This window comes from Motacilla alba, chromosome 7 (genome assembly GCF_015832195.1).
Source record: "Motacilla alba alba isolate MOTALB_02 chromosome 7, Motacilla_alba_V1.0_pri, whole genome shotgun sequence".
In the NCBI taxonomy this organism is placed as follows: Eukaryota; Metazoa; Chordata; class Aves; order Passeriformes; family Motacillidae; genus Motacilla; species Motacilla alba.
In genome coordinates this window covers 17,413,315-17,438,439 of record NC_052022.1, presented here as the reverse complement: position 1 = coordinate 17,438,439, position 25,125 = coordinate 17,413,315, and positions in this window count along the sequence as shown.

The window sequence follows — 25,125 nt, the reverse complement described above, 5'->3', positions numbered from 1 at the left end:
ATGAAATACAAACAATCACATGCTGTTCCTCAAGCACTGATAAAAAGATGCTGAGAAATGAATCCATTTACCTGACTTTGTAGAAAAACAAAATGTTTTAAACTTTGTTACTGCTTTGATGTGAGGTAAAATGCGAATTTATATTTGTCTGCTTTATATTTGGTGAGGTCTCTCTGCTGAATCTACTTTGCTCTTTGGCCACATTTCAGTCACCTCCATCTTCTCATCTACTGTCTTAAAAAGGTGAAATACCTTTCTTCCCAGATATATTATTTCCTGAATTTAGTAGAATTCCATGTAGAAAAAAGTAAGATGCAAAATATTTGGTGACCTACAACATGAGGTAGAAACTTATTAGCATGGTCCCTAGACACTTCACTAAGAAACTTGCTCCATCTTGCTCAATTCCTCATATAAAAGAAATAATCAGTGATTTAGAAGATAATGAAATGATCAGTAATTTGGATGGCATGTTCACTTTTAAGGAAGTTAAGTAGTTAACCATGTCTGAGATTGTTTTTTTTAAGATTTGCCTCAGTGGTTTTTGGGTTTTGATTTTTTTTTTTCCTTGAAAAACCAAGTTTGCTGTGGGAGATCAAGCTATCCCCTTCATACTGATCTATGAAAAAACCTTACATTCCCTGTGATCAGTTAGAGTAATATGATTAATAGATTAGATTAACAGAATAATGAGACAACAGAAATGTTCAGAAAAAAAAATCTGGAAATAATTCACAAACAAAAACCTGATGTTGCCATAGATTCATGCGAACAATGTTTACAAAAAGTTTCATCTGAAGGACATGCAAATGATCTCTGAAGGTGCCTTCAAAAATCTTGTATTTCACTAACTTTTACAATACATTTCCAATCAGTGTCCAGTGTTGCAAAGCAACAGTTCATGAAGTTAAATGTAGGCTCGTGGTTTTCTATGATCTCTTGTCTTTACACAGCACAGCCTTTACAGAAGAGGGTTACAACATAAAACTCCTGGTCAGGTAGCTCAGAGGGTACAAAAACTCACTTTGGCTTCTCTTAGATTTTGGTAGCAGTACAACAATAACCCTTAGATACACATTTTTCAAAAGAGATACAAGATTAGTGATGGACGTTCCAGACTAAAATAGAGGAAATCTTTTTTATTTTTAATAATGGATCAATTAATGAAGATCCCAAATTATGAGAATTTTCAGTCATATATAACTGATTCCTTTGAAGGCTTAACCTGCTTTTCATTCTCTGGGCAACCACTTGTGTATATTTGTAGATACACATGGAAGAATTTGCCAAAAAGCATCATACAGGGGAAGCCTTCACAAACATCTTCAAAAGAACTTACATTTGAGTCATTTATTTATAAAGGTTTCTATTGCTCAACACAGCAAATACCAGAGATGGGAAGTCTCTCCCTTGGAGAGTGGAAAAAGCAGAATGAGCCACCCTCAGAGTTCAAGTTTTTGAAGCTTTGTTACTCTTATTTAATGAGATTTTTATTTTTTTTATTATTCTCTAGAAATAGTGTTTTGTTTTCCTGCTATTGCAATTTTTCTGTCACTTCGACCAGACATTATTCATTTAACCTCTTTTCATGAGGTAATTCTGAAGAATTTCAATTGAACTAAATAATCCCTCTTTACCTATATTTTTATATTGCTCTTTATTTCATGGCAAGCTTCGACCACAGAAAAGAATTTACAAAGGAAGTAACAATACATTCTATGAATATAATTTCTTTTTTTTTTTTTTTGAAAGTTTGCAAAGAAGGAGGAACTCCAGTGCTACTAAATACAAGACTGAATTTTAGAAAAAAATAACACTGTCGTGGCTCTCCATAGACTGTGTGATACTCACTGTAGCAATAAAATATATTTTTTATCTTTTAAAGCTGTGTCAGAGACACCTTGTACACCTCAATCTCCTAGAATCTGTAGATGAGACCTTTTTTCTCACAGAAATTATTGGAAAGCTGTGATTAACTTTAACAGGGAGAGGATTCTCCCCACTGTAGATAAATAGTTGCTACTACTGGGCCCTTTGTGGGGTCCCAGGCTGCCTGTTAACTGCACAGCAGCCTCTTCAGCATTCCCACCCCCACAGCCCTGAAGGATGATGTGGCTCCTGTGCTGGGAAGGCCAGGCAGGCTGGAAGAAGGAAGGGAGGAGAGCAGAGGGACAAAGAAGACATATGGGAGGAATTCAGGTGTTTTGTACTTCTCTTAAATTCAAATTGACTGTCTATATGATGGGGACAGTAGCCTCAACTTAAGTCTTAATTAATGTTTATGAAGCTAACTATGATCTTCAGATGAAAGGCTTTTCAAAATGACAAGGGATTTGTATAACTCACGGAGTGATAGAAGCTTGCATTTCTGTAATACCAACTCTAAAACCAGAGGTCAGAAGTTGATCCTAGAATAACTTCATTTTCCATTCACAACTAAACAGGAAAATGTATTTTGGCAGGAGCATGTCCCTTCTCCAAAGTCCCATTCTCAGGCTGCTCTCACCATCACCCCTCTGCCCACGCAGCTCAGCATCACCACAGAGCTACCCTGAGTGACAGCAGTGAGACTGCAAGTAAAATCAGGCCTTATTGTCCACCTAAAACATTTTTTACAGTTTTATTTAGTGGTATCAGTCTTTATGTGGCACACAGTGCGAACCATAGAATGCATCGATCACAGCAGCTTCTCCCTGCACAAAACAATCTATTTTCAGCTGTTGCTTTGTGGCTCAGGACTAAGCTCCAGGTACTTTAAATCTCTTTTATTGAGTAAGCCTGTGTTGCTATGATTTAGCCAGGGTGTATTATTGCATGTGAATGATAAACTGTAGTTCATGACCTGAGTCTAATGGTTACTTTATCAGTTGCAGTGGACAATTAAGTGACTGAGTAGCGCAACTGACGGAGAAGAACAGATTTTGCCTCCGAGCTGCTTTCAGGAGTTGGATTTCGCTGTATCGTGTTCAGAAAGGTCAGAGCTCTGGCCAGATGACCAGTATAGCAGTGCAGATGGCACTGTATGTCACCTGGCCACTCTGGGCCTCTGCAACCTGCTGCACAGGGCTGGGGTCCAGGGAAAGGTTATGGCCATATGCAACTGCAGCACTTTAGCAGCTCATGAGGAAAATGGTCTTTTTTGCAAAGGAGATGAAAAATCAGTTCAGCAGCTATGTCCACAACATCATAGCAGATCATGGCCATTTTCAGCTGCTGTAGAAGCAAACACAAAATCTTTGAATCCTTAATTGTAATCCCCTTGGGAAATGTGACAGAAATATTAATAAAAATATTCACATAACAAATAACAATGCTCTCTTATACTGTGATACCATTCACCTCCTTTTTCGATCCTTTAAGCACTCAAAATATTAAGACTCACATTTAAATGAATGCTAAGAAAGCATGTTTTTGCTACAAGACCCTGGTTAATACACATGGTTCTGGATTTTCATATCCAAAACAAGTTACAGAAGCCTTGGCCAGTGCTCTTCTTCCTTAGGAATTACCTAACCTGTATTCATGTCTCATCTTTGGTGTAAATTTTGCAAATTAAAGCTGGTGTGTGGACAGTGAAACAAAAGGAAGTCTGTTATGACTGTCTTGGCTTCCAAGAAAGTTTGGTGTAGTATAGCCTATTCTATTCTGAAAAGAGATTCAGGTGCTCCCTAACCAAAAGGAAAATTACCCTTGGCTGTAATTTTTCCTACAAAAAACCTGAAGAGGAGACAAGACCATCTTCTGGAAATTTTCTATACTGTAACTTCTTAAAACTGTTCATTATCATATTACAGATGGTTTAGATCTCATGGTGTTTGCATGGAAAAAACAATCTGAATTAAAAAGAAATCAAAAGAATAAAGGACTGTTGCAGGTAAAATAGATGATTCAGAAGCATTCTTTTGATGCAGCAGAAGGGTGGAACCAATGGCATAGTAACTGATGATAGTTGGACTAGACAACCAAAAAAACAATTCTTTGTGTAGAACAAAGATGGAGAATTATTATTTCTAAGAGCAAAATGAAAGTCTGTAAAATACAACTCAGATTGACTAGCAACATCAGTGTGGACCTGCTTTGAAAAGACTGGGCTTTAATTGTTTCTGTTCAATTCTTCCTATGTGTTTAAAAGATAAACAAATGGGGAGGGGGAAAAAAGGGAGAAAGAAAAGCATTCTGAAAGTGTCAGCTTGATATCTTCTTTTATATGCTGAAATACTTTTTTGGAACTAAGTAAAAAAATCAATTCTCCTAAAATGCATTTTTTCCAAGATGAAAGATATTATTTACCAAAGCTACACCTTTCTCCTCTAATGAACGGTTGTTTTTTTCAGGATTTTAGATTAGAGGTCAAAAGAACAGTGCAAATTAATAATATTTTTCCCAGGATTTTAGATTGGAGGTCAAAGGAACAATGCAAATTATTAATATAGGATTCAATTCTGTGTTCATCAAGCCCAGCAAAGAAACCTACTGAAATTCTCATGTGTTTTGGTCTATAAAAGCAAGGCCGCAAACTACCCAAATGAATCTAAAAATTAACATTGCTATTAATAATTTTTAGGTTCTTTTGACACTATCAGTGACCTACTACTAGATACCTACTTCTGGTTCCCTCATTCATGATGAGGATCAGTTTGCTCAAGGGTGAAATCTTGTTTTCAGCAAGACAGTTTGGAAGACATACTAGTTACCACAACTTACTAGTTACCACAACTGTCAGTTAGAAAAACTGCTTTCACATTTTACAGCAAGTTGTAGTTTTCTCAATTAAATGCATGGAGTATGGTGACATCTATAGGAGTTTCCAAGTCTCTACATTTGAGCCACCTTTCCATGCTATCCTCTGTGTGTGTGTATTATATATATACACACACCTCAGAGATCATTGTGATAATTTGTATGAAATATCAGAAAGTAAATTAATTATCAAGATTTTAATTTAGTTGCTGTCTCTCCAGAGAGTTAAAGAGAAATAAGATGCATTCTGTAAAATAAATGCTCTCAAAGGCAGCTGTGAAAGCTGAAAGGAGCAGGAACAATTGCTATGGTAACCATGTTATGGGATTAAAAAAATCATGGAAAGTAGGAAGACAGTGAGAGCAAGAGCATGGGACCAAATTTGTAATAGTAAACGAATTTTTAAATCATCACTGAAACTTCTGTATCAAACATTTTTTACTCCAGTAAATAAGAAAGTCCTAAACATAAAACAAAGCACAGCAAATTATGACAGAATCTCACGCAGAGAAAACACATTGCTCCTTCCTCTACGTGAACTGCACGATCCAATAATGTCCCACTGCAGCAAAAAAGGCATCAAAAACCAAAGGAGAGACTGCCCCAAATGTTCCCCTTCCCAGAAACAGTCTTGTTGGAAACATGAGATGTAGTGTGACCCTCAAACCTCACGGATGAGGACAGGTAAGTGGGAGAGCCTGGCTCATGCCCTCATGCAATAATGCTCCTCCAAACACCAGCTGAACAGCTTTGAGGGCTTCCTTAAGCTAACAGGACTCTTGCACTTGGTGATGGCCTCAAGGATATTTCATTCCATGGTTAATAAACTTATTCTGTACTTTCACTTGGGTTATTGAATACAGAAAATAACTGCAGATCCTTTTTAATTTCAGGAGAAAAATAAAGATACTTCTATTCTGCTTAGATAAATTTTATCCCTGAGAAATACTTTTGTTTCTGGTTATATTTCATCTTTCATTAATGTGTCTCAATTTTTCAAATTTCGGTGGACTTGTTCCAAATAGCTCTAAATTACTGTAGAAGTAGTCCATACAAATGCTTGGTTCTGACAGCCAAAATTAATCTTAATATAAAAACAAAACCATAGACAAAGTTTTTTAAAGTTCTATGCAAAGACCTTTCACCATAAAAATATAACAGTTCTCAGATTTTTTAAAAAATAAAAAGTGGTAAAAAAAAGCATACCCAAAATATGGTTAAGCACAGACAAAAAAAATTAATCTAGGCAAAAAAAAAACTCTCCTGGTGTGACAGTTTCATCCAACACTTACTTAATCTCCAATTCCAGAGTGGAATTGGGACCACAGCTTAATCCTTTAAAATTAGGAACCAACCCCCACATCTCCTGGTATTTGGCATCCATTTATCTCAAAGCAGGTTGCAGTAAGGGTTAATTGTGGTCTCACTACTACAAAAATGAATATTTTTTTAAGTTTGTCCTACTCAAATGAAGCCCTAGTCATATTTCCACCAATTTTCTACTCTCCTTTTCATTTTGGAGCTTCCCAAGTCTCTACTCAAGCAATTGCTCTAAGCCCCAGATTCATCCTCCATTGTCTGATACATAAAATAGCAAAGACATCCTTTAGAGCCCTGCAAAACTGAGTGTCTGCTGTAACTCCCCTCCAAACACACCTCACATTGGAGGTACATCACTGTCATTTCTGTCATACTGTGGCATCTCTTCAACTACTATTCCTACCTTCCACCTTCAGAGGTCAGTGCTAAATATAACAGGTGTGCATGAGGCAATAGAGAAGTAAGATAATAAACACAATTACTGTTCAAAAAGAAAAGAGAATGGCTCAAATATCTATAAACAAGAAACTGATGTGAAAGACTGAGACATAATGGAGAATCTCAGGGATATTTCCTTTTGACGAGGACACTTATTCCTTCACTGGACTAGCAGATTTCAGAAAACCAAAATTTTAGTAGGCTTTGTTCTCTTTTAATACTTATTAATAAAGTGGTAAAGACCTGTGATTCTCACCTCAGAGAAATGCTATGTTTCAGTCAGGTTTGGAATTAAAACAGTCTTACATTTCCCCTCAAAAAAAAAACCAAAAAACCAAAAAAAAACCAAAAAACAACCCAACATTTCAGTTCATTTGAAAACTTTTTTACTTTTAATTTCTTTTTTCAAGAACCTAACCCAACACTCCAGGTTTCAATGTTTCCTTTGTTGACAGCTAAATTGAAAAAAAGACACTACGAGAATTGTAACTTCCTGCAGTGACTGAGTGGATTCTGAGTGTCTGCTGCTTACTTCCTACCAAAGGTTCCAAGTAAGCTGACACAAGTTTGATTTAATCAAGTCAGTGTGCTCTGACAGAAGAATCTCCTGTGATACACCCTGACACACCAGGGAAATGCTGTCTCACTGAAATTACTGTCACACGGGTCCTCAGCTGGTTGGAAAAGCTTCAATCAAAATGTTATCATCCCTGCATCTACCCTGTCTTTAGCACTGCAAGGAATCCTTGTAAATTACACTCAGCAAATACTCACTGAAGGAAACACCAACAGGATGGGCTGTCAGTACTTGGAGGATGTAACTAGAATGAAAGGTCATGTTGAGAAATTGAAGAAATTATTTGAAATGCATGAGATAATTTAGTAAAGATTGATGCAAAATGCTGCGCTGAAGAAAAATAAATTGAATGACTGCAGCAGACCACAAAATGAATGGAAACCCAGAAAGAAAATGTAATTAGGAGAAGGATTAGTCAGACTGCTAGAAATGATACTGAGTGGGTGATTATTCAAATCTATTCACCACCGGGAGGTCACAGCTGGAATCCTGTGTCCAGTTCTGGACACTACACTTGAAAGAAAATGGTAAGGAGGGTAGAGGTAATCCACAAGGAAACTGTAACAATAGGTTTTTTGGAGGAATGGCTGAAAGGATTAGCTTTGATGACCCAAGGTGTGATAGAAGGGCTGATAACAGCCATCTCCAGGTAAACAAAGACTTGTTGAGGATGATGGCTTAATGAGATTCATTTGCAGATATATTAGTTGGTGTGCAACATTAAATCATACTTACACAGAGATGAGAAAAATTATTTTAAAATGCTTATTATGGGAGCTATACAAGAATTCTGTAAAATTATCTGTGAGCAATGACGCTCAAGAATCCTAGCTCATCTCCAGAAGTGTGTTAGATTAGCTAATGTCTCCTGTTTACTCCCAACAAAATTTCTTTGATTTCTGTGGATATTTTCAGCACACTACGCTGCTACTGGTGATTGCATGTCATATTGCATGCAATGGATTGCATTTGTGGAGCAAAAGAAGCAGTAATCTCTGTATAACTGCACCTCACTGCACAGCTAGACCTGTTCAACAAAAAAGCTCCACCATCAGCTCTCCTGACTGCCATAAGATTCAAGTTTGTTAAATGAGCAAGAGCTGAAGGTTCTGGCCATAAGTCTATACCAGGCTGATTTTATTTTCTTTTAGAATATGTACTCAAGCAATACTAACTCCATTAGAGACAAGAAATGGATTAATAACAGACAAAAGCATTTTTGCTCTCTTTCAGCCTTCACTCATATTCAAACCCTGGAACTGTCTGAAACCAGTCTACTCAGCCTATCACAAAGAGGGCGCATTTTAGTTCCTGCTTTACTGGAGTCACAGCTTTACCCCAGGGAAGCCAAAGGAAGCAGGTGGGAGCGGAGCGATCGTACCTTATACTAACTACCAAGTCCCCATGCTTGATATTCAAATATGTTCCCACTCCTCAGAAATCCAATTTTCTTTTTTCCGTTGTGCACCTAGGCCTTTTTGTCTGAGAAATTATTTTCCACCCCATATCTTTGCCCTGTTGAAGTTCTTGGAAGACTTAACGTAAACTTTATTTAAAAGGAAGAAGACAAACTGCATCTTGATACACAAATGAAACAGTCACTACAAGAAAGATATGAAGGTATATAATTTTGTGCTACAAAATAAAAGAAAATTGCACAGTGTGCAACAGTTTTAGGGCTCTTGTTATTAAAAGGAAGTGCAACTAAATCCCATGGCAATAAGTACCGTGTGAGTGGTAGTTGCCACAGTAACCTATTAAATAGAAAAAAATCTAAACGAAATACACTTTGTTGGTATGTAAGTTAAGGATGCCTCAGGGCAGCCTGAAGAACATCTATGAGCCAGCAAAAATGTATTTAATAAATTGAAAACAAGTGAAATATGGACATCTATGTTTTAGATTTACATTTTAAAATAAGACAAGGGGGTATAGGACAAAACAGCTGCCTAGGCCACTGTGAGTTTCTATTACTACAAAAGAAATCTGGGTTTAAGTCTCTTTAAAAGAGTTTGAGAATGAAAAAAAACCTGCAGTATCTTGTTCTTCCATGAAGTTAAACTGGAATTAAGGTACCAGTAAAGTGGAATTTACTTTCTCATTGTAGGGCCTAATTAAAGCACTTCATACCCAATCTCCATCCTTAGGTTCCCCACCCCAAAACCCTTGCTGACAAGTCTGGCAAGAAAGAACTCTCCACTACCCCAAAGTAAAGTCCTCACAGAAATTTTATCATTGCCTATCATACCTGCAGAAGATACATATGTATTATTAAAGTAACCAGCCACTGGATGTCATTGTTATTCCACAGAAACATAATGAAGAAAAATCTCCATAACTGCAAAAACATTTCAAGCCACTAAAAATGAGAGGTAACATACAACCTAGCTTCAATCATGTACTGTTCAAGCTGGTCTCAGCATCCTGCTTCCCAAACACAGTTCAACTATTTTTAAATGGATGAATAAGCCGTGTGTCCTATATATGGGATTTAAAATAAACATCACATGAAAGTACAGTCAGTGGGTCCTGTATCTTATCTGCATGTCAAAGCCTCTTCACTTAATTTCATAAAGCATTTTGCTTTAATTTGGATTTGAAGTTTTTGGAAGAGAGTATACTTGCTGCAGAGAATTTCTGACCCACTTTGGGATGCAAGGAAGGGCAGGTTTTGCCCATGCTTATATGTGTTGGCTTGCTACATCTGCCACATCTCTGTCTCTATGCTCAAGACTGAGAATGCATATTTCTCACCCCATTTTCAGAAAGGATTCTCAGCACATTAGTTGTAATTACTCATTATTTTAGCTCACACGTCCCTTCTTTCAGAGTGTGAACAAAACCAGCAGCCCTATATCTGCATGTCTCTGTGCAGACCTGGATTTGTATCCCTGTCATATACTGCCAGCATTTGGCAGCAAATGGCTTTTCCTACTGTAAGAAAGGTTGAAAACTTGCCCTGATGAATTGGGACCCAGCTAGCTTCATTTCTGCACCATTCTCCACCACCTCCAGGATAAGTCTATGCAATGCCCATGTGTCTCAGGGTGTTATCAAAACCAGACACAGAATCATGCAGGTGGAGAGGTCTGGGAATCAGTGCTAGCTCCAGTGACTAGTACTGTGGGCACCAGTTTCCATCTTCAGACAGCTCCAGTTGCAACACCTCACACTTCAGCCTGCAGCCATGCTCTGCACTGAACAGGCACATCTAACCACTTACAGGATTCCTGTCAGCCTGGCTTCCTATTAGACCTGAGCCTATTTGCGTCCTGTATCGCATTGCCTAGCTCAATTCTGTGACGTGTCCAACACTCAAACTGATCTCAGTGTCATGCTATATTGCCTAGAGTTGCAGGTGTGCTCAAATTATTGACAGATGAACTGAAATGAGAAGGGAATTAAATCTGGAATGAGTCTGGAACCCTTACTCCTCTTTTTTAGTTTCTCTGTAGGATATTCGGGTCCAACTCACAATTCTGTTTCTCATTGCTCTTAGAAGATGTTATTAAGGATCTCCTTCCTGGTCTTTTTCTGTACCAGTAGTGTTTCCCTGAGATGTATGAGAGGGGATGTAAGGAATCTCTAGGTCAAAAAGCAGGTACCTTCTTCATCTCTTTGTCTAGTAACTAAGCAAATGCTGACAGATTTCTGTAACTGCTGGTGTAAACTCCCACAGAAGTTGCACAGAGAGTAGTCCCTTAACCCTTGGCTTTTTTCCTTGCTCTCCCTAGTACTCAGGAGGATAACTTTTGGGCAGATGTGAAAGCTAGGAAGTTTTTCAATTTCCACTTTTAGAGTGTTTTTCATTGTGGGCAGTCAGATCTTTTCAGTCTTTCTCACAGCCACAGGCAACACCACAAGAAACTCGCTGGGTGGTTAAGTAACTTGGTTTACTAGGGCTTGTGTCTCAGCTAGATCTAACAGACATATGCTCAGTGAAGCCCACTCAAATTCTCCTGCAATAAAAGTAGGCCTGTATAGGAGAAAATGAGTCTGAAGGCTAGGATACATTTGGAAGTTGGCAGGAAAGCGTTGATTTCTGTAAGCTAGTACTCAGCTTCATGAATAAAAATAGGAGATAAAGAGAGATTTCATGCCTGACAGATAAAAGGTTAAAGGACTACTTTTTCAGAAATCAGCAGGAAAAATATATACAAGAAAAATAAGAACACACATTACGTTCTCATACCCACATAGATGAACCATAGCTGACCCAATCCTAGGCATTAAACCAAATTTGAGAGGTTTGAATAATCTAAAATCACACCCAAAAAAATTAGTAAATCATGAGTTCCTTTCTAGTGACTTCGGTTTGGAGCCAAGGAAAGTGTGGCACGTTTGCTGCCCTGTAGAAATAAATAAAAATTTACCCTCAAGTCACTTCTCACATAAAATCAGTGGCATTTACCTTTGCACTTATGCATCAGCTTTTTTTTTTTGGTGTGTGCACATGTGTGTATATGTTGGAACTTCTTTTTCCACTATTCTTGCTTTTTGCAGCTACAGAGCTGACCTGCAATCTGGAGTATGTGAGAAAAAGGTTTAGTGTCCTCGAATATGTATCCAGTGGAAGAAGGCTGTCTGCCTGAAAAACAAATAAATTGCTTGATATATCCTAGGTAATTGGCACTGAAAGGAGCTGTCTTTAACTTCTCTTTCAATTAATAGAAAACAGCACCTCAGGGAATTTCTAATACCATTGAAGAAAACAAATAAACAAACAAAAACCTTGAGCACTGAAAATCTTAAAAATGTAAGGTGTTATTATATGAGCTGCTTCCAGAAAGAGAACAAGGATCTGCTTGGATGACTTTTAAGGCCTTTAGGTTTAGCAGCATTTTCTTCCTCTGAATCAACTGACTTCATAAAGAAATGAAAGCTTGAATTTATGCTATCTTAAAAATGTATACAACAGTTCCCCCCTAAAAATACATGGGTCATAAAATTAAACTATGCAGTGTACACTGAAGCTTTGAGATGAGAGTCAGATTTGCCATTCGGAAGTAACAGGCCTCTCCTGACACATGTAATGAAATCTGGGTACTCTATCACATCATCATCCAGTGTTTTATCTATCAATTTAGGATATCCTGTCCATTAAATCAAGTCATTCCTACTGCAGGCCATCATACCATGTAATGACCTTTGGAAGGTTATAGATCTTCATTTGAAAACCCATTTTCTTTTTTGCTCCCACTATGGATAATGCATAGCTACCTACTGCATTTTGACTTCACATTCTCTTCCAGTGAAATTCATCTTCTAGTTTCTAGGTTGAGTGCATGTTCTATACCCATCCTTACTCCCTGCTACATGTACAGAGATACACAATTTACCCAAGATGTAAAGTGACTAAAGTCCTGATGTCAAATAGCAGGAGCAGCAGTGAATTGCTGCAGTTGTAAGATGAAGTGGTCATAAATAAGTGATAAATATCTATATGACTGAATAAATACATCCATTTATGCTGGATGTTCTCAACCTAGTCTCCAATTGCAGGGCCAGTTTCCAATTTTGATAGTGACTTCCCTGTGCTATTTTGGACAACTTTCACACAGAGAACTGCAAAGCAGAAAATTAGACCCAAGCCCATCAGCCTAAAAAAGAAAAGGATTTCTAAATTTGCTTCTTACTCCAGAAAATACTCATCCACTTTGTATTTTAAAAATGAAAACTGAAATCTCTGGTGAATAAGCCCATGACGTTAGTTGGGGTTTTTTTTTTTATTTGGTTCTTAGATTTTGTTTGTTTCTTTCATTTTCTTTTTATTTGACTTTTAGCTAGTCAGACTAGAATAATTGGAATTTGGCATATTTCAGCAAGGAGAGAGGCAGTCCCTCTTGGAAGCTGCTGCTTGATTTAGCACTATTCCCTTTAACAATGCAGTGTCTCAAGGTGTTTAGACTGATTTCATAGGTAAAAATGAATTGAGACTCCTTTGAAATTGGGCTGTGGCACTCTAGAAAGACAGTTCCATATAAAGACCTTAAAATAGCACATAGTAAAGTGCAATAATTCTTTAGCACTCTCTCCCTGCCATTCACACACATACACACATGAGGTTTGACATTGGCAGTGGTTGGTGGTTTGTGTGTGGTGTCTTCTCACTTGGCTGCAGGAGAACCTACTGCTTAATTTGCACTAGAAATTGTAAAATTGGATGTTACCTTTTTCCAAGGAATGTACATGATTTATGAACAGAAATGGTCAATAGGCTCATAGCATTCTATCACATAGATAAAATTGTAAATGTCATCTTCTTTGACTATTATATTAGTATTTCATCCTGAGAAAGGCAATTGTATATTATTAATACTTAATTGGTCTACTTTATTTAAATGTAATGGATTTAATCTTTCAGCAAGTGTGGTTAGGCCTACCAGAGTCACTCCCTGCCTTCAAATTGCTTGGTCCTTTCACCTTCTGATATTTTATGTAATTCTTAAACCTGGAAATTTTGCAGGTTTTCTAGGAGTCTCAACCACAATCTAAATTAGAATTATTACTATTTGTGGCAGGCCTGGAGAAAAGTGGTCAAGAAGACGAAAATACTGAAAAAAACCCATGTATATTCAATCAGAGCATTCAGGAAATTAAACTGTGGAGTTTCCTAAACAGTGCTGCTATAGTTAGAGCTCCTCATACGCGTTAGTGATGGGCTGGAGGTTTAAGAAGGCGATGTACACCGGCAAGTAACAGGTTCTGGCTGTTGCAAAGCGGCTGCTGCCTTTCCGCAATGCCACTAGATGGCATTAAATACCCTTTATTTCGTGCGAGGGCTGCTCACACCTCCTTTGCAGCGCTGGGCCGTGTTCTGTTTGCCATAGCGATGGGCTTAGATTTAGATTTCTAGCTAATTGATTTTATGATAACATTTTTCTCGTGTTGGTTAAAAATATTACCTTTTAAGTGGGGAAAAAAAATCAGTTATTGTTCAGATACCCTTGCATTTTACATACTTTTGTCACCAGAGTGACTGCTTTTGAATTCATAAATCTTTTGAGAATTATGGAGCCTTTAAAAGAGAAACAGATTCCCAGATCCCCACTACTTATACTGAATACCACTGCACTGAAAAAAATTACTCTACATTTACCCTGGTGTTTAATTCTGTAACTGTTTCAGGATACACCTCCTCCATAATGAAAATGTCAAGTTCCCTAAAATAAACTGTCTTTAAAGTGTCTGCTTTCTCCACTATGTATTTATGCATTTGATCGACCCGATTTACAAAATAGATGCACTTAAACCACACCAATTTTCCTATGGCATATCTGGGGGGAGATAGAGGGTACCAACAACAACAACAACAACAAAACCTCAACAAAACAAACAAACAAACAAACAAAAAAACCCCAAACCCTACCATAGGTAATAAATCACTAGAAGTGGAAGAAGTTTTAATAACAAAATTAAGCACAAATGGGTGGAAAAATATTAACTGAATATATTTAATTTTAAATAAACTAATATTCTTTTGAAACTATTATTTTCTGTCATTAGGAAGAAGGACATACCTACGCTCAGAAATGGACCTTGAAATGTCCCTTCCCAAATTATTCTATGACTCTATGCCTGTGTGCTAAGGATAACACAAGCTCCCTTTGAACACGTTACTTTGCAAGAAGCAGAGCACCACCACTGTGCCATCAAGCACGAGTCTCCAAAGCCATTATCTCTGCCAACACAACCTTTAGGCTTGTGGCTTCATAGTTAGCTTGTTTGAAACAGGGAACTAGACCCTGTGAATCTCTGTAGTAGATACACTGGAAGAGTTGGTGCAAATGGTTTCTAGAGAAATTGATGACTTAACCACTCGTATAACTGATGGAGTTAATTATTCTTGAAATTTGGTAAGTTTGAACAAAACTGTATTCTCCAAACCTCTGAGAGCAGTGGCAGAGACAGCTTGAGACCTGCAATGCTATCCAGGCTGCAGGAGGGTGCAGAGCTCCAGAGAGCACTGTGTGAACACACCTGCATCTGTCTGGAGAGGAGCCATTCTTGCAAACAGCAGATCACAGATGACCTGAGTGGGGCTGTGTAGTCCACATGAAGGAAACCCTGCACCTTGGCAGGGTTAATCCATTCTGCAGCACCAAGCCTGGAAACTTTGCCCATTGATCATGTAGAATTGACTCCATCTGAACACAAATTCTTACCCTGATTATTTTCCATTCCCTTCTCTATTTAATCTGGAGAGATGCAAATACTGAAGTACATCCATAAACACTTGCCAAGAAAAAGATTTTCTCTTTCTGTCTTCTTCTTATGCAGTTATGAAAGAAATAGCTTAACTACTTCACAAAGTTTGGTTCTACTACATACTTTACCTATTAGGTATTAATTGAGAGAATGAACTGATTTGAAGACATCCTTTCATGTGGCTAAGTCAAGAGAGTTTTGTCCTGTACAAATTAAGTCTCCAACAGAAGCAGGAATTCAGAAGGTGAGAAGAAACACTTCTTTTATTCCTTATTCCTATTCCCTTCAAAATGGGCAAATTCGGGATTGGGACCAAATAGAAATGCCACAGGACATTTCCTCAAAGTCTCCTAATAACAAAGCATGCCTAAGTAACAATTGCTCTTGTGTTACCTCTTATCATCCCACTATTAAAGGAAACGCTCCCCCTGAGTTTGCTCTTAAACCATTCCTCTCTTAGTTGTACAGTTTATTGCAGCTTGGAAAATCTTTAGTAACCCTCTGTTTCTATGTTATCCTGAAAGTGTTTTGCACAGTAGCATATCAAAATGATACTGCCACTCTCCTCAGACTAAGTTTTCACAGTAAAAGAAATATACTAAAGCAAATTTAAAAGCCAATGGATCTGAAGATATCTACACCATGTTTAAGTTTTTCTACCGTTATTCACCAGTATAAAAGGTAACACCTATCTTCTTCCAGTCACTGGGGAAGAAAGTGATATTTCTAGAATAGGGAAATAAAAATTATTGTCTTCCTTTTTTTGAGCTTTAAAATACTTATCAGAACTAAATGGCCAACTTGATTCTCTGGCTTATTGTCCAGAAAAAGGTTGTCAAGATAATGTTATATATGATGAACAAACACCTTTTTTTAAATTGCCTTATTTCAGCCAATATATATGACAAGTACATGGCCTGGAAACACTCACTTTCACCTTTAAAATCTTATCACTCTTTCAAGTACCTGGTACTTAAGAAAATGTGTCTTCCCTCTCCTGACATCCACTGATTCCACCATAGTTCTGGTTCAGCTGATTTGCACTTAGTATCCTGCTCCATTTGCAGGATTTATACATTCTGCTTGGCCTCATTAAGTTATTTACTTTTGCATTTTCTCTCATCATCTGGAAGTGCCTTTAAGTTCTGAGTTGTGCAGTCTGGATTTCAGATTTTTTTTACCCATTTCCCTTGTATTTTTTTTCCAAATATCTATCATTTCCTGCCTTAGGTCCTGAGTAAACTATTGTGGCATCTTTTATCTTTCAGTTACAAATGACTTTGTTTGACTGCTTTCTTGAAAACTACACACAGCATGAACACACACAAAAAACCAAAGCAATCATAGAAAAGTGCCAGACGGAAAACATATCACAAGTCACAGAATTGTACCTAAAAAGCAGGTATTAGTAAAGAAGTTGAGGTTAAATTAGACCTTGTTTCAAACCAGCATCTTTTCTCTGCAGCACTGAATGTAGAAAGAGCTTGGAGCTCCAACTAAATTTTACCTTCTTCCTGTAAAGAGACAAATTCAAAACCAAAATGATGTTTGATGTATTTCTTTTTTTTTTTTTCTCTTTACACTTTGGTCTTGCTCTTCATTTCATAGTTTTGACTAAAATCAAGGAATGTTGAGCCACAAAAATGCATGTCCCACCAGTATTAGGTTGTTCATTTTCGTTTTCTTTTTGTGAAAAGTCTCCTTTATAAATCCTTGAGAATGCAAGAACTAAGGATCTAAGTCATCTATTCAGAACACCTGATAATTAAAATATTAATATGAAGGCTCCTCCTCCTTGAGAGGACCCAGAAAATGCAGCCTTTCTACATCATTTTATGCTCTTTGCTTCAGTTTCAGCTCTACCAGTGAAACATACACTATTTCCTCTCATCTTTTCAAGTATAACTTCTGCCTTCAATGAACTAAAGACTTGCTGACATTTGCTGTCACGAGTAGTGCGCCAAGTACACACTGATGATCTCAGCTGTGGCCTGCAGTTGAAATAATAATAGTAGCTATGGCAATGTTAGCATATGACCAAGAACAAAGACATCCCACAAAACACACAAGCCAAACTGGGGGAACATACCAAAGAACAGTAAACACTAACTCAGAAAGAGACAATTAATTATTCACTTTGTCATTCAAATATTTCAAAAAATTAATGACGTTTGCCAAACATATGTCTTGCATTTCCCTAAGATAGCAAGCGTATGTACAGTAGGAATTCAAATGACTCATATGCTATGATGTGACTGCTTAACATGGCTTATTAAATCAGCTCTCTGAAGTGTCCAGTACAATGACTATCAAATATCAAAGCATAGGAAATAGGGTCCTATTTTTTTTCATTGGTGTGTGCACAAGTAGAAAGCAAATTAATTGGAATTCATGCAACTCACCTAAGACATTTCTCACAGAATCTCTACTGAGAATACCATTAAGTGCAGCACTTAGTTCAGTAATACTTCATTGCTATGACAAAACACAGAGCTGTTACCACAGTGAAGTAAAGATGTAGAACCTTCAAAATAAAACCAAAAAAGAAGCTCTTGGGATAGAGCACTTTAATCTCTACATCACATGATTCAGCAGACAGCCTGAAAAGGTCCCGGTGATTTTGACAAGAGAATCAGCAAGAGGGTCACTTACTGCCTCATAGATTTTGAAGTTCCTTTGGACTTTTAATTAAACAAATATAAAACAAGGCAGAAGTAAATGTTCTCATTCAATTTGCATCTATTCGTTGAAGCATTTATGTCCTTTGTTACCTTAGTGCTCATACAGACTGCGAATATTTGGAAATTTTGTTTTACTTTTAGGTTAGGGAACCATTATAATTCCATTTTATGGTTAAGAGTGACATTCAGACTGAATGCCTTCTCACAGGCATGTAACCCAGTCCTCTCTAGATCATGTATTATTTCTCAGTAGTTTTGACTATATAAACAAAAAGACAAAGTATGGTAAACTGTAAGCCGTCCTAGGAACATCTAGAACAAGTAAGTGTAATGACCCAGATAGAGGATATAAAAAGAAAATTTGGTCTTGTGCAGATTGCACCTTGGCATAACTATATCAGACCAAAACTTAAGTTGACAATTTTGAACAGCAGGTCGATATGGCACAATGCAGAAAACCATGAAAAAACCTAAACAAAACAGTGGCAATACCAAACAACCTTTCCACATCTCTGTTAACGTGTACAGAAATAGAATAAAGTGAGAATGGCTCCACACTTAAGCTGAAGTCTGCTGTAACTGTTTTTAAAGTCAAAGTCCCAGATATCTTGATAAAACCACTTTTGGGTCAAGTTATGTTCTTAATATAAATCATATAAATTGCCTTAAATAAAGGCTTTCTCAGCCCTCAGTTACACAATTCTTGGATATCTTCCATTAGCACTCTGATCTTGATTCCTAGAATACCTTTCTTGGAATCAGACTGGACCCAGGCCTTGCTGAAGTTGAAATAGACAACATCCACAGCCTTTCCTGCATCCACCAGGTGGGTCACCTGGTCATAAAAGGAGACCAGGTTGGTTAAACATGACCTACGCCTCCTAAACTCATGCTGGCTGGGTCTGATACCCTGGCCATCCTGTTAGTGCTGTGTGATATTTGCAAAGTGATTCACACATGGGAACATACATATCTCAGAAGAAATTAAATTAGAAATCCCTACATGTGCAAGCATATACTCAGTAAAATCAGATTTTTACTACATTCGTCCACATGAAGTACAATCATGCTGCCTCAGTAGTTGGGAGTAAGACCACATCCCCCACGAAACAGGGCCAGATAACTTTCTAAGACCAAATCTCAAGGAAACAACCCTGTGATGGTAGCTGGGTTGCTGAAGTGGCTGAACAGGTCTTCCACATCCCAGACTTTATAGTACAATATAGTTATATATGTATATTTGAAGACCATTTTAGTTCATATTTAACGCTTTACCTGTCATGGAAGTTTCATGTGGGAATGGAGCAATAAGTATGAGCTATCATAGATGTGTCTTCTGTGGCTCTGCCATTTGAAGAGCTCATTTCTTCAGCAACAACACAGTTCACCCCACACAAACAAAAAATATCTAAGAGGATATTTTTGACATAATTTTCTCCTATAGGTTCCATCAGCTTTATTTCTTTTTTCATTATTACTTGCATAAAAGTTTTGCATCTTTTCTTTATGAACATTTTTTTAAAAATTGAGAAATTTGAGTAGAAGCCCAGCAAGTGAAATGCCAGGCAAAATGCTACTTATTACATTTATCAATGGTACTTCATAATATTTTCACAGCTGTTTCTCCTTGAACCAATAGCCATTAATGCAGTACCATTATTCAGGTAATAACATTAGGAGGTATTTCTCTATTGCTAAAGCAAAAGATGAATAAGTTTTGTCTTGAACAATACATGCAAAGAAGATATAAAGTGAATTTGAAGTCTCGGTAATAAATCTCTCAAAAACCTTGAATTAAGTACAGCTAACCATGGAGCAGGGAAAGCCAAACAGATTTGCACTATTTCCAACATTAATGCTCTGAAATGTGCTTAATAACAGAAATTAGATTCCAGACAGCAGTCATATTCTTTGGGAAAGACAAGGTAGATCAAATTCTGAAAGAGGAAAAGCTAGGAAGCACCAGAAATAGCTTTCCAGAAAGCGATATCCAGTGAAAAGTAAAAACACTCACTGAGCAAACTCTTGGATAATGACTACACTTAGTATGGGGGGAAGAGGGGTTAGATAGCTAATGTACAATATCTATTTATACTGTCCCTTCCCCTTTGTGCAAATGTCCAAGAGGACAAAAGGGAAAAAATTGAAGGGGTGGGCACACAGACAACCTGAGTTTAATACACCAGATCAAGGAATCAAATATTTTCAAGCTATGGATAAATAAAATGAGGCTTGGCATGATTTGGTTGCTTGAGATGCAGCTGAGAGCTGGATATCTGCAGCTCAGGCAAGCCCTGCCAAGGTTTGCCTGAGGAGCAGGAAATCAGAGATAACTCCAGGTACCTTCAAGCTTCATCAGACTCCTACTGTCCCCCCAGGGAGAATGGAAAACAACAGATATAGCTCTGCAAAGAGAAAACATTTCAAGAAGTAACAGTCTGAGGTGGAAATTCACCACCAGCTGAGGGCAAGAAAGGAGCAAAGAGCAAAAGAGAAAACGTGGTTTCAAATAGCATGAGTCTGAAAATAGAGCAAATGTGTGCAAGAACAACGAGCTTTCTGTGAGTTGTGCTGGAAGCACAGCCCAGGGCCAGTGCATCTCCACTCATATTTGGGCAGCTGGCCAGAGACTACACAAGTGACTTTCCTCCCATTATTTTCTCATTTTCATTAAACTGCATTTTAGGGCACCACAAAACAAGTCTACTTTCTCTACATTTTTCTCAGGCACATACCCTTTGCTACCCTCATAAGAATAATCTCTCCTGGCAAATAAAGCAGATCCCCATTAATTATATCTCTCTCTCCACTTTTGCAGCTTTATTTGTAGGAATACTGCCATGACTATGGACTGTTTGCCAAGAGGCCTTACACATGCTTTTTTCATTATTAGACTACTATAAAATTTAACCATATAAGTCTCCTGTGCTGTACCCTCCTGACAATGCCAACAGTCATTCTAAAATAGACTACTTCAGAGGGCGAAGAGACCAGGCCTTTTGCAACTCATTAAACTGAGGTTTATTTTTGCCTTGTTAGTAGATGTGATTCTGCTCCTGCTGATGGGCACTGCAGCAGCCTCAGCTCTCATATGAGCATTTTAAAAAACATCAGACCTTGTCATGCTCAGCAGTTACACAAAACTTCATTTAACTAAGTGGGAAGTTTGCATGTCAGGGCTAAAAACACAGCAAGGGCCGATTTTACCATTTGGCATTAAAAGATTTTTTTTCTAAATTGCTGGGAAAATAATGGTGTACGAAGATAGAGCTTGTTTTTTATTTTCTCTTCAAATCACAGAGCTTAATTGATTCTACAAATACAGAACTGTAAGCCAAAACAAATGAATTCTGAAATAGTAGTTATTATCAATAGGTAACAGAGTACTTCGTAGCGGAACGTGATACCATTCTTCCCTTGTAAAATGATCTCTTGAAGTAAAAAGAAATTATTTGCTTATCCAGAGGCTCACAACAGACTAGAAATATGGGACCAAACAGCATTCAGGCTTTGATCACTTTAGTTAATCCTAACAAGCAATAGTTTACTGCTATCGTTAATTTCCCATCAATGGTAAAGAATCTGTCTCAGAAGGACACAGCCTCTTTTTCCAGTGTGTGAAGACAACACATATGGTAGAGACTCTGGAATTTATTCTCTCAGTGCAGCAAAAGATAGAGTAAATAACACTGTCCCTAATTCAACTTTCAGGAATGTCAGCCAGAGCAGTCAGGGAAGGGCACCAGCTGCCTGTCCTCTCATTCTGATCTATTGCAGCAGCAAGGCAACAGTATCTGACAGAAAGGGAAAACCCCAAACTCTCACACACCACAGCAAACAACCATCAAGATAAAGACTCAGGCTTTGCACCTATTATAAAAACCCAAAGAGTAGCATTGTAAACTGTAAGCTCCCTCAACAATATTTTATAATGATGAAATCAGAAAACTGATGCTTCACACACACTTGCTGACATGTCACTCCTTTATTTTCAGGTCACTTAAGCTAAGGTATAATGCATTTAACAGCTTTGAAAATATGATCAAGAGCCACCATCCTTGTTCTAAGAAGCTTACGTCTATAGCAAGCCCTCAGCACTGTTTGCCTATGCAGAGCCATAAGTACCAGGGAAGAAAGGAAGAAACACAAGCCAGTGCCTATTTAGCAAACCAGCAGTGTCGGCACTATCCTGGGCATAACACAGAAGCTGAGCACAGCACCCTTCATTAAACAAAATGTTTTCTGGTGGAATGAAGTAAAATAACTTGCAGCGTTGTCTGTTCACTGTCTTGGTGGAAGTGATACAAGAACCTGGTAACTTCAGGTTGAAGAGAGCATAGAGAGACCATAACTGCACAAGGGCAGACACCCTGTGCCGATCCCTGTGCTCCCCCATCATGCTCGCATTGCCTAAGGATGTAAAGCCCAGCACAGATGGCCCTGCGTGATTGTCTGAATACACTGATAGAGTCATTCTCTCAATGTCACTGAGATTTATTTCTCTATCTTAAATCTCTGCTGAAAAATACCCCCAGTTTCATGAAGTTGCCCACAACTTCCCACAAATTCCAGCCCAGCTGAGAAAGCAGGACATAGCTTAGTTCTGGAGGCTTGTAAGGAAAGCAGTCCAGCCCCAAATTCCCTAAAATACCTTTGAAGTTGGTTATTTCTTTCTCCCAAGGTGTTTTATCCTTAAAAAACAAACAAACACCCTCATAAAAAAAAAAAGCTGAGAGTTGAGGATTTTTTTTTCCCATTCCACCAATTAAATCAATGAATTCCACATTTTCTCCCTTAGAATTTTCCTCAAGGAAAATCAAGCTCCCCTCCAGTGCCTCCAGCACTCCACAGGGGAGCATGGTATACCCTGCAAAACCAAGCCAGGACTTTTCCACTGAGAAAAATGACTGCAGCACTACACCCATCCTGGTCACAGTGAGATGAAGATGTCCTTGCTGCACTAACAGAAAAGGATTGCTGGTGGCTGTCACACCCCCATAACTCTTTCCCTCCCTCAATAAAAAAAAAAAAAAAGAAAGTACGGGAAGTCTTCAAAAGATATTGCAGGGGACTACAAACACCATGCAGGGTGTTAAAAGAGCTGTAGGATGATAGGGGAAGCAAAGAACAGTCCAGACTTGCTGGGCCACACTTCCTCTGAGCTCACTCACCTGGCAGGCATGTGTGTCAGCTTCCAACACCTCCTGCTGCCCTGTCACCTCTCACCAGCAGCAGGGCCACTGAGAGCAGCCCCCCCACAGCTCCCCACGAGGGACAGCAGGGCCAGGGCCAGCCTTGATGGGCACATCTGCCCTCTCTGGGTGACACAAATTATTTGTGTGCTAAAGGGCTGGGATGACAGGAGCAGCATGTGAGCTGGTTTTCTCTTTAGGCTTGTAGGAAGGCTGTGTCTATCTCAACAGGGTGGTCTAACAGACAACATCACTGATTAGAAATGACTCCCTCAACAATATTTTATAATTCCAAACCTACATAAATACATGGAGCAGCCCTACTTATCTGGGTACTCAGGTCCACCCTAGTAAACAGGTATATGGGGATTGGACTGAATTCTTCCACTGAACTTTGGTGTCATTTCAAGACTCTCATTTCAAGTAATCCCATTGGCCCAAATAGCCTGTTTAGGCTTTCTGTTCACAGTAGAAGAGTCAGCTTGGCTACTAGCTCACAGTATGCTGCACCATCTACACAGACAGACATGCACCAAAGGAATGTTTTTCCCTTGTGATTTATTAGCAACAGATTTAGTTGCATCTAGGAAAAAACAAAACAAAAACCTCCCTCTAAAAATAAAACAAACAAAAAACCCCAAGCTCTTGCCCCACCAAAAAATCACCTTGTGCAAATTCTGCCACAATATCTCAAGCAGCATCTTTCCATAAGAATTTAGAGAAAATACCCTTACATCCCTTGAGCCAAATCTGTTATGTGAGAAGGACCATTAATGTCAGCAGGGATTCAAAGTGAGGAGGATTGGCTCCATGCTCAGTAATGAAGCCTTCTCAAGGAGATGAAATCAGACTCAGTGCAATGTAACAGGAGTGACTGGAAGCCACAGTGGCACTGTGTGGACAGTCTGTACCACACTACTATTCGAGGACTATAAAGCAGGTAGTAGATCTGTTGTATGATTTTTCTGGAGATGATATTAATGAGCAGTGACTGTCTGGTGCCAGTGCTACTTCAAATTGCTATTTTAATACAGCTCACATCAACAGTAGCACTGACAAACATAATCAAAATGGCAGTACATTCAAGTACAAGATAGGAATATTGTCCTCATTTGAAAATGAAAAATAAAGCAAAGAGATGGAACACTGAAAAGAGGAAGAATGCTAAAGGAAGAAAGAACCAGTATCATTTGGAGTTGGATCACTACGCACAGCTAGTCTGACAATCCAAATGTGGTCTTCATGGGCAATAATATGGATACAGTGATTCGAATGATTTTTTTTTATTTTTTATAGCAATGAGATCAATGTGTGCCACAACAGAGGGAAAGCACTGCCACAAACGTGTTCCTACTGTGTATTTTTGGAGAGCATGGGCTTGAGATTTTGAGCACAGCATTTATTCAGTTCCCCCCTCCTTCCCAATCACATTCTCATTATGTCGTCTAAAACCTTGATTCAGCCAAGCACTTCTGTATGTGCATTGTTGGAACCTGTAATTACTTCCCATTAAAGTCAACGGGACTAAGTAGCATGGTTAAGTGCTTTGCTGAATCAGAGCCTAAATGACATCAGCTGTGCCAGTAAGTTACAGGTGTAAAAAAAACCCGACAAACAAAAAACCCCCCAACAAACAACAATAAAATAAAATAAAAACAACAGACAAGAAAACCCCAGCCCCATGTTTAAAAATTTGACCTTTTTATTAGCAAACTTTTATAATAGGCAAATTTGTGATTTTTTTGGTAGATTTTGCTTAGTTGACTGATGATATACTACCTTTTACCTCTCTCAAATGTTGTCATGCTAGTCCTTGCTGATTCTCTAGAAAACAGGGTAATTTTTAGAGAAGAGAAAAACAGAATACTGAGGTGACAAACATTGCTCTGGCTTGTCAAAAGTGAAGAGAGAAATAGAAGGAAAGCGCACAGACTTATTTGCCCTTGAAATCTCTTAATGTGACGGATTT